The sequence below is a fragment of the Macaca thibetana genome, chromosome 6, assembly GCF_024542745.1.
Source record: "Macaca thibetana thibetana isolate TM-01 chromosome 6, ASM2454274v1, whole genome shotgun sequence".
Taxonomy (NCBI): domain Eukaryota; kingdom Metazoa; phylum Chordata; class Mammalia; order Primates; family Cercopithecidae; genus Macaca; species Macaca thibetana.
The window spans coordinates 115,562,428-115,577,660 of NC_065583.1; the positions used below are offsets into that span (position 1 = coordinate 115,562,428).

Below are 15,233 nucleotides of genomic sequence, written 5' to 3' on the forward strand. Positions count from 1 at the left end.
CTCTAGGCAGAAATTCTCCAAGCCAGAAGAGAGTGGGGGCCAATATTCAACATTCTTAAAGAAAAGAATTTTAAACCCAGAATTTCATATCCAGCCAAACTAAGTTTCATAAGTGAAGGAGAAATAAAATCCTTTACAGATAAGCAAATGCTTAGAGATTTTGTCACCACTAGGCCTGCCTTACAAGAGACCCTGAAGGAAGCACTAAACATGGAAAGGAACAACCGGTACCAGCCATTGCGAAAACATGCCAAAATGTAAAGTCCATTGATGCTAGGAAGAAACTGCATCAACTAACGAGCAAAATAACCAGCTAATATGATGACAGGCTCAAGTTCACACATAACAATATTAACCTTAAATGTAAATGGACTAAATGGTCCAATTAAAAGACACAGACTGCCAAATTGGATAAAGAGTCAAGACCCATCAGTTTGCTGTATTCAGGAGACCCATCTCACATGCAGAGATACACATAGGCTCAAAATAAAGGGATGGAGGAAGATCTACCAAACAAATGAAAAACAAAAACAAAAAAAAGCAGGGGTTGCAATCCTAGTCTCTGATAAAACAGACTTCAAACCATCAAAGATCAAAAGACGCAAAGAAGGCCATTACATAATGGTAAAGGGATCAATTCATCAGGAAGAGCTAACTATCCCAAATATATATGCACCCAATACAGGAGGACCCAGATTCATAAAGCAAGTCCTTAGAGACTTACAAAGAGACTTAGACTCCCATACAATAATAATGGGAGACTTTAACACCCCACTGTCAACATTAGACAGATCAATGAGACAGAAAGTTAACAAGGATATACAGGAATTGCACGCAACTCTGCACCAAGCAGACCTAATAGACATCTATAGAACTCTCCACCCCAAATCAATAGAATATACATTCTTCTCAGCACCACATCACACTTATTCCAAAATTGACCACATAGTTGGAAGTAAAGCACTCCTCAGCAAATGTAGAAGAACAGAAATTATAACAAACTGTCTCTCAGACCACAGTGCAATCAAACTAGCACTCAGGACTAAGAAACTCAATCAAAACCACTCAACTACATGGAAACTGAACAACCTGCTCCTGAATGACTACTGGGTACATAATGAAATGAAGGCAGAAATAAAGATGTTCTTTGAAACCAATGAGAACAAAGATACAACACACCAGAATCTCTGGGACACATTTAAAGCAGTGTGTAGAGGGAAATTGATAGCACTAAATGCCCACCAGAGAAAGCAGGAAAGATCTAAAATTGACATCCTAACATCACAATGAAAAGAATTAGAGAAGCAAGAGCAAACACATTCAAAAGCTAGCAGAAGGCAAGAAATAACTAAGATCAGAGCAGAACTGAAGGAGATAGAGACACAAAAAACCCTCTAAAAAAATCAATGAATCCAGAAGCTGGTTTTTTGAAAAGAGCAACAAAATAGATAGACCACTAGCAAGATTAATAAAGAAGAGAAGAGAGAAGAATCAAATAGATGCAATAAAAAATGATAAAGGGGATATCACCACCGACCCCACAGAAAAACAAACTACCATAGAGAATACTATAAACACCTCTATGCAAATAAACTAGAAAACCTAAAAGAAATGGATAATTCCCTGGACACTCACACTCTCCCCAAGACTAAACCAGGAAGAAATTGAATCCCTGAATAGACCAATAGCAGTCTCTGAAATTGAGGCAATAATTAATAGCCTACCAACCAAAAAAAGTCCAGGACCAGACGGATTCACAGCTGAATTCTACCAGAGGTACAAGGGGGAGCTGGTACCATTCCTTCTGAAACTATTTCAATAAGCAGAAAAAGAGGGAGTCCTCTCTAATTCTTTTATGAGGCCAACATCATCCTGACACCACAGCCTGGCAGAGACACAACAAAAAAAGAAAATTGTAGACCAATATCCCTGATGAACATTGATGCAAAAATGCTCAATAAAATACTGGCAAACCGAATCCAGCAGCACATCAAAAAGCTTATCCACCATGATCAAGTGGGCTTCATGCCCGGGATGCAAGTCTGGTTCAACAAATGCAAATCAATAAACGTAATCCAGCATATAAACAGAACCAAAGACGAAAACCACATGATTATCTCAATAGATGCAGAAAAGGCCTTTGACAAAATTCAACAGCCCTTCATGCTAAAAACTCTCAACAGATTCGGTATTGATGGAACGTATCTCAAAATAATAAGAGGTATTTATGACAAACCCACAGCCAATATCATACCGAATGGGCAAAAACTGGAAAAATTCCCTTTGAAAACTGGCACAAGACAGGGATGCCCTCTCTCACCACTCCTATTCAACATACTGGTGGAAGTTCTGGCTAGGGCAATCAGGCCAGAGAAAGAAAGAAAGGGTATTCAGTTAGGAAAAGAAGAAGTCAAATTGTCCCTGTTTGCAGATGACATGATTGTACATTTAGAAAACCCCATCATCTCAGCCCAAAATCTCCTTAAGCTGATAAGCAACTTCAGCAAAGTCTCAGGATACAAAATCAACGTGCAAAAATCACAAGCATTCTTATACACCAATAACAGACAAACAGAGAGCCAAATTTCGAATGAACTCCCATTCACAATTGCTTCAAAGAGAATAAAATACCTAGGAATCCAACTTACAAGGGATGTAAAGGACCTCTTCAAGGAGAACTACAAACCACTGCTCAGTGAAATAAAAGAGGACACAAACAAATGGAAGAACTTTCTGTGGGCTCATGGATAGGAAGAATCAATATTGTGAAAACGGCCATACTGCCCAAGGTAATTTATAGATTCAATGCCATCCCCATTAAGCTACCAATGACCTCTTCACAGAATTGGAAAAAACTGCTTTAAAGTTCATATGGAACCAAAAAAGAGCCCGCATTGCCAAGACAATACCAAGCTAAAAGAACAAAGCTGGAGGCATCACGCTACCTGACTTCGAACTATACTACAAGGCTACAGTAACCAAAACAGCATGGTACTGGTACCAAAACAGAGAAATAGACCAATGGAACAGAACAGAGCCCTCAGAAATAATACCACACATCTACAGCCATCTGATCTTTGACAAACCTGACAAAAATCAGAAATGGGGGAAGGATTCCCTATTTAATAAATGGTGCTGGGAAAATTGGCTAGCCATAAGCAGAAAGCTGAAACTGGATCCTTTCCTTACTCCTTATACGAAAATTAATTCAAGATGGATTAGAGACTTAAACGTTAGACCTAAAACCGTAAAAACCCTAGAAAAAAACCTAGGGAATACCATTCAGGACATAGGCATGGGCAAGGACTTCATATCTAAAACATCAAAAGCAACGGCAACAAAAGTCAAAATTGGCAAATGGGATCTAATTAAACTAAAGAGCTTCTGCACAGCAAAAGAAACTACCATCAGAGTGAACAGGCAACCCACAGAATGGGAGAAAATTTTTGCAATCTACTCATTTGACAAAGGGCTAATGTCTAGAACCTACAAAGAACTCAATCAAATTTACAAGGAAAAAAACAAACAACCCCATCGAAAAGTGGGCAAAGGATATGAACAGACACTTCTCAAAAGAAGACATTCATACAGACAACAGACACATGAAAAAATGCTCATCATCACTCACCATCAGAGAAATGCAAATCAAAACCACAATGAGATACCATCTCACACCAGTTAGAATGACAATCATTAAAAAATCAGGAAACAACAGGTGCTGGAGAGGATGTGGCGAAATAGGAACACTTTTACACCGTTGGTGGGACTATAAACTAGTTCAACCATTGTGGAAAACAGTGTGGCGATTCCTCAAGGATCTACAACTAGAAATGCCATTTGACCCAGCCATCCCATTACTGGGGATATACCCAAAGGATTATAAATCATGCTGCTATAAAGACACATGCACATATGTTTACTGCAGTACTATTCACAATAGCAAAGACTTGGAACCAACCCAAATGTCCATCAGTGACAGACTGGATTAAGAAAATGTGGCACATATATACCATGGAATACTATGCAGCCATGAAAAAGGATGAGTTCATGTCCTTTGTAGAGACATGGATGCAGCTGGAAACCATCATTCTCAGCAAACTATCGCAAGAACAGAAAACCAAACACAGCATGTTCTCATAGGTGAGTGAACACCTATGAGTGAACACCAAGTGAACAATGAGATCACTTGGACACAGGAAGGGGAACATCACACACTGGGGCCTATTGTGGGGTGGGGGGAGGGGGGAAGGATAGCATTAGGAGATATACGTAATGTAAATGACGAGTTAATGGGTGCAGCACACCAACATGGCACATGTATACATATGTAACAAACCTACACGTTGTGCACATGTACCCTAGAACTTAAAGTATAATAATAAAAATAAATAAAATAAAATAAAATACTCCAACTCAGTCATGAAAGAAAAGAAAGAGGGGGGATTAGAAACTACTTTACATCCAACAAAGAAACAATAAATAATTCTGAAGTATGCACACAAAGCTTACAACATATTACATGTTATAATCAGGGTGGTTACAAAGAGCCTAGGAGACATGGAAGCAGCTAAATTCACCTGGGTAAGTTAATCAAAGTTAAATATTTGAACTCAGTCATGAAAGATAAGTAACTTCCTAAATGAAGAATATAAGGTAGAGAAAGCAAAACAGAGGGACCACTTACAGATGCACTAAAGTCCATGCCATTTTCAGAGAAATAAGAGAAGCCTGGACCAAAGAGAAGTGGCAGGAAGGGGTGAGGAACATGAAGTGAAAGAAGATGGAAAAGGAAATGTGGGGTGGGGCTAAAACATGAATGAATTTGGACACTATCCTTCATAAATGGTGATCATAGATTTATAGGCAAAAAACTGTCATAACCAAGTATAGTTTAACTGTAATTCAAGAAGGAGATAGTAAGGGTTTTAACTAGGATCTTGAACAGTGGGAGTAGAGAAGAAAAGAGACAGTTTAAAAGCAAAAGGGGTTAAAAATAACCAATTATATGCAAATGTGATAACTAATTATATGTGGATAATGAAGGAAATAAAGTCATGAAAGATTCCCAGGTTTCTAGCTTTGGCAATTGGCTAAATGATGCTATAAATTTAGATAGAAATTCAGGCAAAGTTGGAAGAACTTCAACACGGCATTGTCTATCCTAGAAAACTTTGGAATTGTAGGTGGATCCAGTATCACTATGAGAATAGCTATTTTCACAAAATGAGTGTGTAAAACCTGTCCCAGAGTATGGCTACCTTGGCAAATGTATATATTTATCCTAAGGGTAAATAGTGCTGTTTATTTATTGTAATAAAAGAAATTCATGCTTATTTTAAGTATTTGGTAGAAAAAAAATCTTTGTAAATCTTTGATGTTTTCTTGCAATTCTTTTGATTGTGATCGATGATTTAATTATCTATAAAGATACTCTTATAGTCTGGTTTGGTGTTTTATATTTGTTTGTTTGTTTGTTTGAGACAGGGTCTCGTCCAGTTGCTCAGGCTGGAGTGCTGTGGCACGACCATGGCTCACTGCAGCCTTGACCTTCCAGGCTCAAGTGACCCTCCCGTCAGAATTCTGAGTAGCTGGGACTACAGCACATGCCAACAAGCCCAACTAGTTTTTTTATTTTTGTTCTTTGTAGAGACTGGGTCTTGGTACGTTGCCAGGGCTAGTCTCAAACTCCTGGGATAAAGCAATCCTCCTGCCCTGGCCTCCCAAAGTACTGGATTACAAGTGTAAGCTACTGTATCTGCCCCCTGCTTTGTTTTTTGCTTAACATTATGACATAGCCCTTTAAAGGAATATCTTAAACAAAATCATTATGTAGAATTAAGGTAAAATAAGAAGGGGTAACTGCCATTTGGAAAGCCCAGCCATATAGGACTATGAATTAGAAAGCCTAAGGTCATAGTATTGTCACTGACCATGTTAGTAAACTTTATCTATTTATTTTATTTTTGAGATGGAGTCTCATCCTGTTGCCCAGGCTGGAGTGCAGTGGCATGATCTTGGCTCACTGCAGCCTCTGCCTCCCAGATTCAAGTGATTCTTCTGCCTCAGCGTCCTGAGTAGCTGGGACTACAGGCACATGCCACCCCACCCAGTTAATTTTTGTATTTTTTAGTAGAGATGGGGTTTTGTCATGTTGGCCAGGCTGATCTTGAACTCCCGTTCTCAAGTGATCTGCCCACCTCAGCATCCAAAGCGTCCTGAGTAGCTGGGACTACAGGCACATGCCACCCCACTCAGTTAATTTTTGTATTTTTTAGTAGAGATGGGGTTTTGTCATGTTGGCCAGGCTGATCTTGAACTCCTATTCTCAAGTGATCCGCCCACCTCAGCATCCAAAGTGCTGGGGTTATAGGCATGAGCCACTGCGCTTGGTTAGTAAACTTTAATTAGTCTTTAACAGGAAAAAAAAAATGAGATTTATTTATTAGTTTCTGTGGACAAGGTAGTAAATACACAGAAGAAACCAAGACAGCTGAATTAAGCATGTTGCACAAGAGCATACAGCTAAATTAAAAGGGGAGTTAGGACTCCAATCTCAAACTACTGACATTTCTAATTTTCTTTCCAATATACTATATTGCCTCTCTCCAATTACAAGCCAGGTAGTATGATACGTTTTCTGAACCAGACCAGGACATTCATCTGGAGTGCTAGGAAATTATTTAGGGCAGTGGGTCTCAATTCTAGTGGTGGTGAAGAAGAACCAGGCATAGTGTTCCTTTCCAGTTCCAACATTCTGTGACTCTGCAATCTTCAGAAAGGTTATTGAATTTTTCTTTTTCTTTTAAATGGACTTCGCACAAGAAAGAATTTGGGGCAAGTTCCTAGAGTAAGTTTATTAGGGAAGTAAAGGAATAAAACAATGGCAATTTCATGGGCACAGTGGACAATCTTTGGCTTCTTGCAGCTCCCAATCCTATCAGTTTCCTTCACAAATTTTGTCGTATATTACTCAATACACATTGGTCTACAGTTTCTTCTCAGAGGCTTGCACACAATTCCTATGATAATTAGGAAAGAATGTATGTATATAGTTCATAAGCAAAAGCTGTACCTTTTTGTCATTTGTAATTATGTTTCTCAATGGTAATTATTAATTTCTCATTACATTACTTTTTATTTCATTTCTAGCTTCTTCAAAAATTATTTATGTTGGCTGCTGTATTTGCTACAGAGCCCTGTAACTGCTGAAATCTAACCTACCAATGCATTCTAGACAGTCCTGTTGGCCAGTAATTTTTCATTTTTTAGGCTTCTTGACTGTCTAATGCTTTAACACTTATAATAATTGTAGCTATCAATGATTGGGGACTTATGTAAGATCCATGTGTTCAACACTTTGTAAACATTTCTTAATTTAGCCTTACCAACAACCTTATAGTAATACAATTTACATTTCATTTTTTTGGAAGAGAGAACTAAGCCCCAGAAAGGGTAATTAATTCACCTAAATGATTCCTTTCAGTGCTGTGCAGTGTCTGCCCCAAAAGCCCACGGTTTAAACCAACTTAACTATGTTGCTTCTCATTATGGACCTCCACAGCATAACGAAATCATGAGATAAGCAGAGGATGCAGCATACTGGTTAAGAGCACAGCTTCTTAAGCCTCATGGCCAAGGTTTGATTTCAAGCTTCACCACTTACTAGTTTGGTGACCCCAGACAAAATATCTAACTTCCATATGTAAAATGGTAATAATAAAGTAAGCACCTTACAGGCTGCCGTGAACATTGAGTGAATAATATATCCAAAGGGACTGGAGCAGTACCTGGCACATAGCAGACACTATGTAAATGTTTATTGTTTTTGTTACCACTGCTGTTACTATCTATTATTATTGCCATTCTTTGACTCCCATGTAAAAATATTTTTGAAGTCAATCCTTTAGAGGTGGCATACCGTTTAAGAAGGTTTATTCATTTTCATTCATCAATATCAATCTTATGACTTCTGACAGATATTAGTCTAATAACATTAAGGAGAAAATATTCTCCTAAACTTTAACTGCAGCTGACTTTAGAACAAACATGTAAGAGTTACCAGGCCTGGCTACACACTTGGATTAACTGGAGTGCTTATACAAATTGTCTGGTCACTTGAGTCCAGGAGTTCAAGGCTGCAGTGAGCTCTGATCACACCACTACACTCCAGCCTAGAATCAAATAAACAAAAAAAACTGTCTGCGGCCTATCCCAGACTTATAATACTCACAATGTCTGCAGAATTTGTAAAAAGTCTCCCCTAGTGATTCTGATGCAGCTGGTCCACAGATGAACATTTGAGAACCACTGCACTACACATTTCTGTAAGGCATAAAGAAACCAATCCAAAGAGATGAAAATATCCATCTCTTCCCTAAATATGTTCCTAAGGTAAAGCTCTATCCTCTATCACAAGGCTAGAAATATAAACCTCCATGCTCTGGGACCCTTATAAAGGTGAAGCCATTACATTCTCAGTATTTATTACTATCTAATAGACAGGAAGCCTCTGGCACTTGGTATGACAACAGTTACTATTAGGTGCCAATCAAGCAGTCAAAGATTTTTGACTTCTCAAGTGTTTAGTTCCAAACTAATAAAATCTAAGTGTTACTAAAAAGCAAAGTATCCTAACACAAAGACTGGTCACTTAAAATAAAGGAACATTTTCCTATAATTTCATGTGTGCTGAGATGAGCACTATTCTTTGACTCATAAATGTCTGTAGTGGCTGCAAAGGCTTTTTGCTCTGGAACACTGCTTTATTTTCTTTCTTCCTTAGGCTTAACCCCAATAATAAACGTATTCCCCTAATATAGGTAAGATGATAGCACTGCATCAAGGAGATGGCACAAAATTCTCCAGAGCTTGCTGGTAGAGCAAAACTCAGCAATTAGCATCTGAGTAAGAAGAGAATCTTAAACATGTCACAACATACACTATTGCCCAAACTATTACTGATTAGTTTAAAGGCTAACTCAAACTTCTGGCTTCAACATTTCGCATAATGATTTGGGACCTATATAACTAATGAATTAACTGAAAGAGAGCACAACTCTTCCTCATCAAACTCAGCAAGTCTGTGGCATCTAGTTTTCATTAAATTTCCACCATTTGAGGATAAATGGAGTGTCTTGCACATATACTTAGTTTATTCAAAATAACATGAGGAAAATTGGATTTTCAGGGCACGTTGCTCATTAATAAGTACAAAAACCTCACACACACAGGCATCCCAAATGAAATCTATTGTCTTTGTCATTAATACACCTCTAGTCTGTGACTGTCATTACTTCTATGGACCAAAATGGACACTAGCAGTCTGAAGGTCTTGGCATAGCTTTGTGCTACTTGGATGTTATTTATGTACCAAGAAGATGTGATTTATTGTCTAATGTTTCTTTACTCAGATTGGCTCCAGGCAACACTGTAAGGTAGGTCAATATTATCTTTAGTGCTACACCTTTTACCTAAGCAGCCCTTGCTTTCATGCGGCTTTCTCTTTTTAGAGCCCACTGAGCCTTTTCAAACAATGCCTTGTGCCTTTTACTTTTCTTGATCCAGCTCTGCCATGTAAACTTAATTGCCCTTTGTCCTACTTAGGCAAGACCTAATGGACTAATCTGATCATTTCTGTCAAATTATGATACTAATGGTAGATACATAATGAATTATGCCTCCCAGAACACATACTCATTTTTGGAACCCCAAGAAAAACTAGAGAAGTGAATAATGTGGAAATTCCAAAGAAGGTTAGAGAAAACATTAATTTCTCTAGAAGCTGTCAAGACCTGCAAGTAGTATCTACCTCTTCTCTTTCAAGGTTGGCCTGACTCAAGAATTCCACCAAAATTATCTGTGGTAAGCAGAATATTACTTCCCTCCCTCCCCTCAAAGAGGCCCATATCCTAATCTCTCGAACCTGTGAATCTATTATGTTAAATGGCAGTGGAGAATTAAGACTGCAAATGGAATTAAGGCTGCTAACCAGTTGACATTAAAATAAGGAGATTATCATGGATGAAGTGGGTGGGTCCAAGTGTAATCACAGGGTCCTTAAATGAGGAAAAAGAAGACTGAAGAGTCAGAAACAAAGAGATGACACTGTGAGAAAGACTCAACCGGCTATTGCTGGCTTTGAATATGGAAGCTGTGCATGAGCCAAGGTTCAGGTTCTACACGCCAGAAAAGGCAAGAAAACAGATTCTAACCTGGAGCCTGCAGAAAGAAATGCAGTCCTGCTAACACCTTGATTTTGGTCTAATGACAACCATTTCCCACTTCTTACCTACAGAACAATAATAAATGTGTGTGTTTTAAACAACTTAATTTGTGTTAATTTGTGACAGTGGCAATAGCAAATGAACATACTATCAAAGTACATAGAGAGTGCTAGTCCCTTCATTTCCTTAAAATACATGCTTGGCACTTATCCCACTGGATTATGCTGCTCCTTTATGGAAGCTGCCTCATTTGTATTTCCTACGGATCAGACAACCTAAATAGACTATCCATTGTTGTGGCTAGAGATAAAAGGGAAAAAATTCAGCAACCAGAAACAACTTCATGTACAATGCAAAAATATCTTTAAATGTTTTCATTGGACAAAAAAAGGTATAATTAGTGACAAGAAGTCATTGACTGGTGTGACTTTGTTCCAATCACTTTTATTGATGAATAAAAGGATGATTTACCAAACCCAAGTTAAGAAACTCTGCTGAACATCAATGTATATGAATGGTTCTGCAACCTACTAGCTAACATCATTTCACTCCTCTCTACCAGCACCTCAATCCACACTGAAGCACAATACCTGCTACTGATTTTATGCTGAATTTAGAGGAAATGCCTATTTTCAGAAAATTACACATGCTACCTGAAACTTGAAACCAGAATACATGATGTGTCTAACCCTAACCCTTAAAAATAAGTTATCCCAAGTATTAACCCAGAGTAGTTGTTTTATTCCCTCTGGACAAACATACAATAAATGTCCCTGAAAAGCAGTTTAGCAAAAGCATTGACAGATTCTTAGCTAGAGACAGATTAATAGCAAGAGAAAGCCTTATTACGATTCTCTAAACCCTTTCTCATAAAGCACAAAATCTTTTACGTTTTCGGTTATCAAACGACTGAAAATACACCAATCCATATTCTACCCCAGTAAATGAAGTTCTTTGATGGAAAACATTATTTTGATTGTTTTGCTCCAGAAGGGAATTTGGTGCCCTCTGGTGTTGAAAAACAAGATGATCCATTTCACCGTTATAAACCAGCACTTCAGAGAGGGTCACAAAAGCACAGAATTTAAGAGCTAAATAGCATATTTCAGGACAGCACAGATACGTAATTATTTTTTAGTAGAAAGTTTTAGGCCAGCTGCGGTGCCTTACGCCTGTAATCCCGGCACTTTGGGAGGCTGAGGTGGCTGAGTCGCTTGAGTCCAGGAATTCAAGACCAGCCTGTATAGCAAGACCACATCTCTACCAAAAATACAAAATAACTTAGCTGGGCTTGGTGGTGTGTGCCTGTAGTCGCGCCTAATTGGGGGGCTGAGGTGAGAGGATCCCTTGAGGTAAGGAGGCAGAAGTTGCAGTGAGCTGAGATCACGCCACTGCACTTCAACCTGGGTGACCGAGTGAGACCTCGTCTAAAAAATCAAAAAAAACAAAAAAAAGGAATAATAGAAAGTTTTGGTCATGGATTATTATTCAATTTTTTTTCTGATAGATTATTTAAACAGCATTATTTTGAAATTGAGCCTCTTAGGTAAAATAATACTTGGCTATATGATCTGTTGGAGATTTTCCCTCTAGCTTTACAAGGAGAACAAAGGTGAGCGATCTAAGATTCTGCACCAAAGTAATGAATAAAAAGGGTATTATTAGGGTAATGACTTAAAATGATTTTTTAATGTTTTACAAAATACTGGAGACATAAAATAGAACAGAAAATAACATCTGCGATAATACCGCCCAGCTTAAGAAATAAAACATAACTAATAGCATTCCAGAATACATTCTCCTTCCCCTTCATAGATAACAACTCCCTCAAATTTGGCATTTTATTTTATTTTATTTTGAGACAGGGTATTGTTCTATCATCCAGGATGGGGTGCAATGGTACCATCATGACTTACTGCACTCTGAACCTCCTGGGCTCAAGCGATCCTCCTGCCTCATCCTCTCCAGTAGCTGGGACTATAGGCTTGCAAAACAATGCCCGGCTAAGTATACATTTTTTGTAGAGATGGGGGTCTCACTATGTTGCTCCAGCTGACCTTGAACTCCTGGGCTCAAAGCAGTGCTCTTGTATCAGCCTCCCAAAGGCTAGGATTTCAGGCAAGAACCACCATGCCTCGCCAAATTTGGCCTTTTAATGATTGATGCTTAAATATATTTTTCAGTTTTCAGCTCTCTGACACTATTATATTGCTTCTAAGATTAAATATAAACTTTAAAATATTACTTTGTAAAAAGGAATCCCAGGGGATAATTAGTTGGTATGCTGAGCCAAGGAGAGGATTCTAGGTACCACCCCAGTTTGGGGGCACATGGAGGCTGATATTGTGAGGTCTCCACATGTGAGAAGAGTAGGTAAGATTTGCATCTCCACATGGGACAAGTTTTAAGGAGGTTTAAACAGGACAAGGAAGCACTGCTAGCAAGTGACTATGGTTTTAAAAATGGGTAAGGGCAGACATGGAGCAATGAGAGAGAAAAACAGGTTGGCAGTGTTTATCTTGGTTGACATGGTAAATAAAGCCAACTGTGCAGATTTAGAATGTACAAAAGACAGGCTTTCATATGCATAAGGCCAAAAGAGCTGAAGGTATCACCTAGTTCTATTCATCAAACACAGCTAGCACTAAGCTCAGACCAAAATGGTTAATTCCAGTTTTCTGTGTGTGTTACTACTCTGAGACTAGCTGATGATTCTGATTTTTTTTCCCCTAACAAGCTGGTTTTACGTAAAACTTAGCATCTTACTCCTTTTAGGTTGCTAGTAACAGAATGCCCAAGACTGGGTAATTTAATAAGACCAAAAAATGATTTTCTCACAGTTTGGGAGGCTGGCAGCCCAAGGTCAAGGGACCAGCATTTGCTGTGGTGAGGGCCTTCTTGCTGCATCCTCACATGGCAGAAGGTGGAAGGGTAAGAGAGCAAGCTAGCCGAATGCTGCATGCAGCCTGTTTCAAAAGGGCTTTAATTCCATTAATGAGGAAGGAGTCCTCACGCCTAATCACCTTTTAAAGGCCCCATCTCTGAATACTATCACATAGGCAACATATGCATTTTGGAGGTGACACGTTCAAACCATCGCACTTGGGAAAGACAGCATGCATGCATCTTTGCTGTTCTCCTACCTCCCAACTGACATTTCACCCCAGTGCCTGAGGAGGTCAGTGCTCCTTTCTCAAACCTTTCCTATACTCCAGTGACCTAGTAGCTCATGTAAATCAGGTAATGCAAGTAAAATACCTTCCACTGTACCCAGCATATAGTAAAGCTCATTAAATATTAACCTGCTGTCATCATCTCACCACTAGAATTTCTCCCTCCCATTTTCTCTTTCCCCATTGCTCGTAATCAAAACTCTCATTCTCTCAATAGCAGGGTAAGAAAAGCTGTATGAATGAACTAAACATTACTTGGACATAAATATTTATACCATTTTACTAGGTGCCAGGACCTATATTAGGTGTTGGACAGCATAGGATCAAAATATTTTCTCTCTCCCAGTATGGTTCTTTATCTACCCTTCTCTGCCTGGCAACCACTGAAATCAGCTGTCTTTCCCTCTATAACATCCGTCAGAATTCTCTTTGCTGCTGTTAATAAGTCTTTTGTCAAGGACTCTTATCACCTCAAGTCTAAACCTCTTTTAATTCCTTTTTGTTGACCTCTCTTCCTTTCAATAGTTTTTTGACCCTGGAATAACTTGAGATATAAATATGTACACACACACACACACACACACAGCCCAGCCTAGACCAACTGAAGGAAATCTTATAGAGCCAATCATGCTTGCTCCTTTGTGACTACTTTAGAATTCTCAGTTGCATCTTAAGGTCTTGGCCAAAGCAATCACATATTAAGTAAACTGTGGTCCAAAATTCTCTATGATATGACATTTCTGCAAATACCCAAGCAAATGATTACTGAAATTCATGTGTCTCCCCCTATCTACTTCCATTTCCAGGAAGGGATAATATTTCATTCATTGTTGTATCCTCAATATTTGGCACAGTTTCTGGCAAAGAGTAAACTACCAAGTGATCATTAGTTACATGAAGGAAAGGATGAATGAAGAATAAAGATATATGATAGTAAAATGTTTTCTGAATCATCAAAAAAAGATAAAATATGTGGGAGAAAAACTTTCTTTCTTGAAAGGCTGTGGAGTAATGGTTAAGGGCACAAACTTTGGGACACAGGTCTATGATCACATATTAGGTTTGTAGGCCTAGGGAAGTTATTTAACCACTCTGAGACTCAGTTTATCCATCTATAAAATAGGGATAATAGAAATTATCTCTAAAATTGTGTCAAATTAAATGAAATAATGCACTCAGAAAAATAACTGGCATCTAGAAAGGTGAGGTAGGCAGAATAATGACTCCCCAAAGATGTCCATGTCCTAGTCTAAGATCCTGTGAATATAGTACCTTACATGGGAAAGGGAACTTTGCAGCTATGATTAAGTTAAGAACCCTCAGATGGGAAAATTACTTTGGATTATTCAGGTAGACCCAATGTAATCACAAGGGTTCTTAAAAGGGTCAGAGAGAAGATGAGATGAAAGAAAACAGGAGTTGTAGTGATGCCATATGGCTGGAAGGGGGCCACAAGCCAAGAAATGAGGGTAGGCTCTAGAAGCTGGAAAAAGAAAGGAACAGATTCTACTACAGAGCCTCCAGAAGACATATTGCCCTGTCAACATATTGATATCAGCCCCATAAGGCCCATTTTCAGACTTGTGACCTCCAGAACTATAAGATGATAAAACTGTGTTATTTTAACCAATGTTTATAATGATTTGTTATAGCAGCAATAGAAAACTAATATAAGAGATATGTAAGCATGACAATTACTTTTCCTCTCTGTTACAAAACATTCCCAAGTTAACATCAACAGTGATAACTCATGTTGATAGTACGTGTTCTTCTAATAAAGAATGGCATTTTATCTCTGTAGTCTTCCTCCCCGAAATTCATGTGCAGAGAAGAGATA

General features: G+C 38.5%; 1 protein-coding gene across 14 annotated transcripts in view; it reads right to left on the bottom strand.

Annotated features, from left to right (window-relative positions):
* The window catches only part of RNF180 (ring finger protein 180), a 235,804-nt gene that overhangs the window by 163,512 nt on the left and 57,059 nt on the right, over positions 1-15,233 (bottom strand). The window lies entirely within an intron of this gene.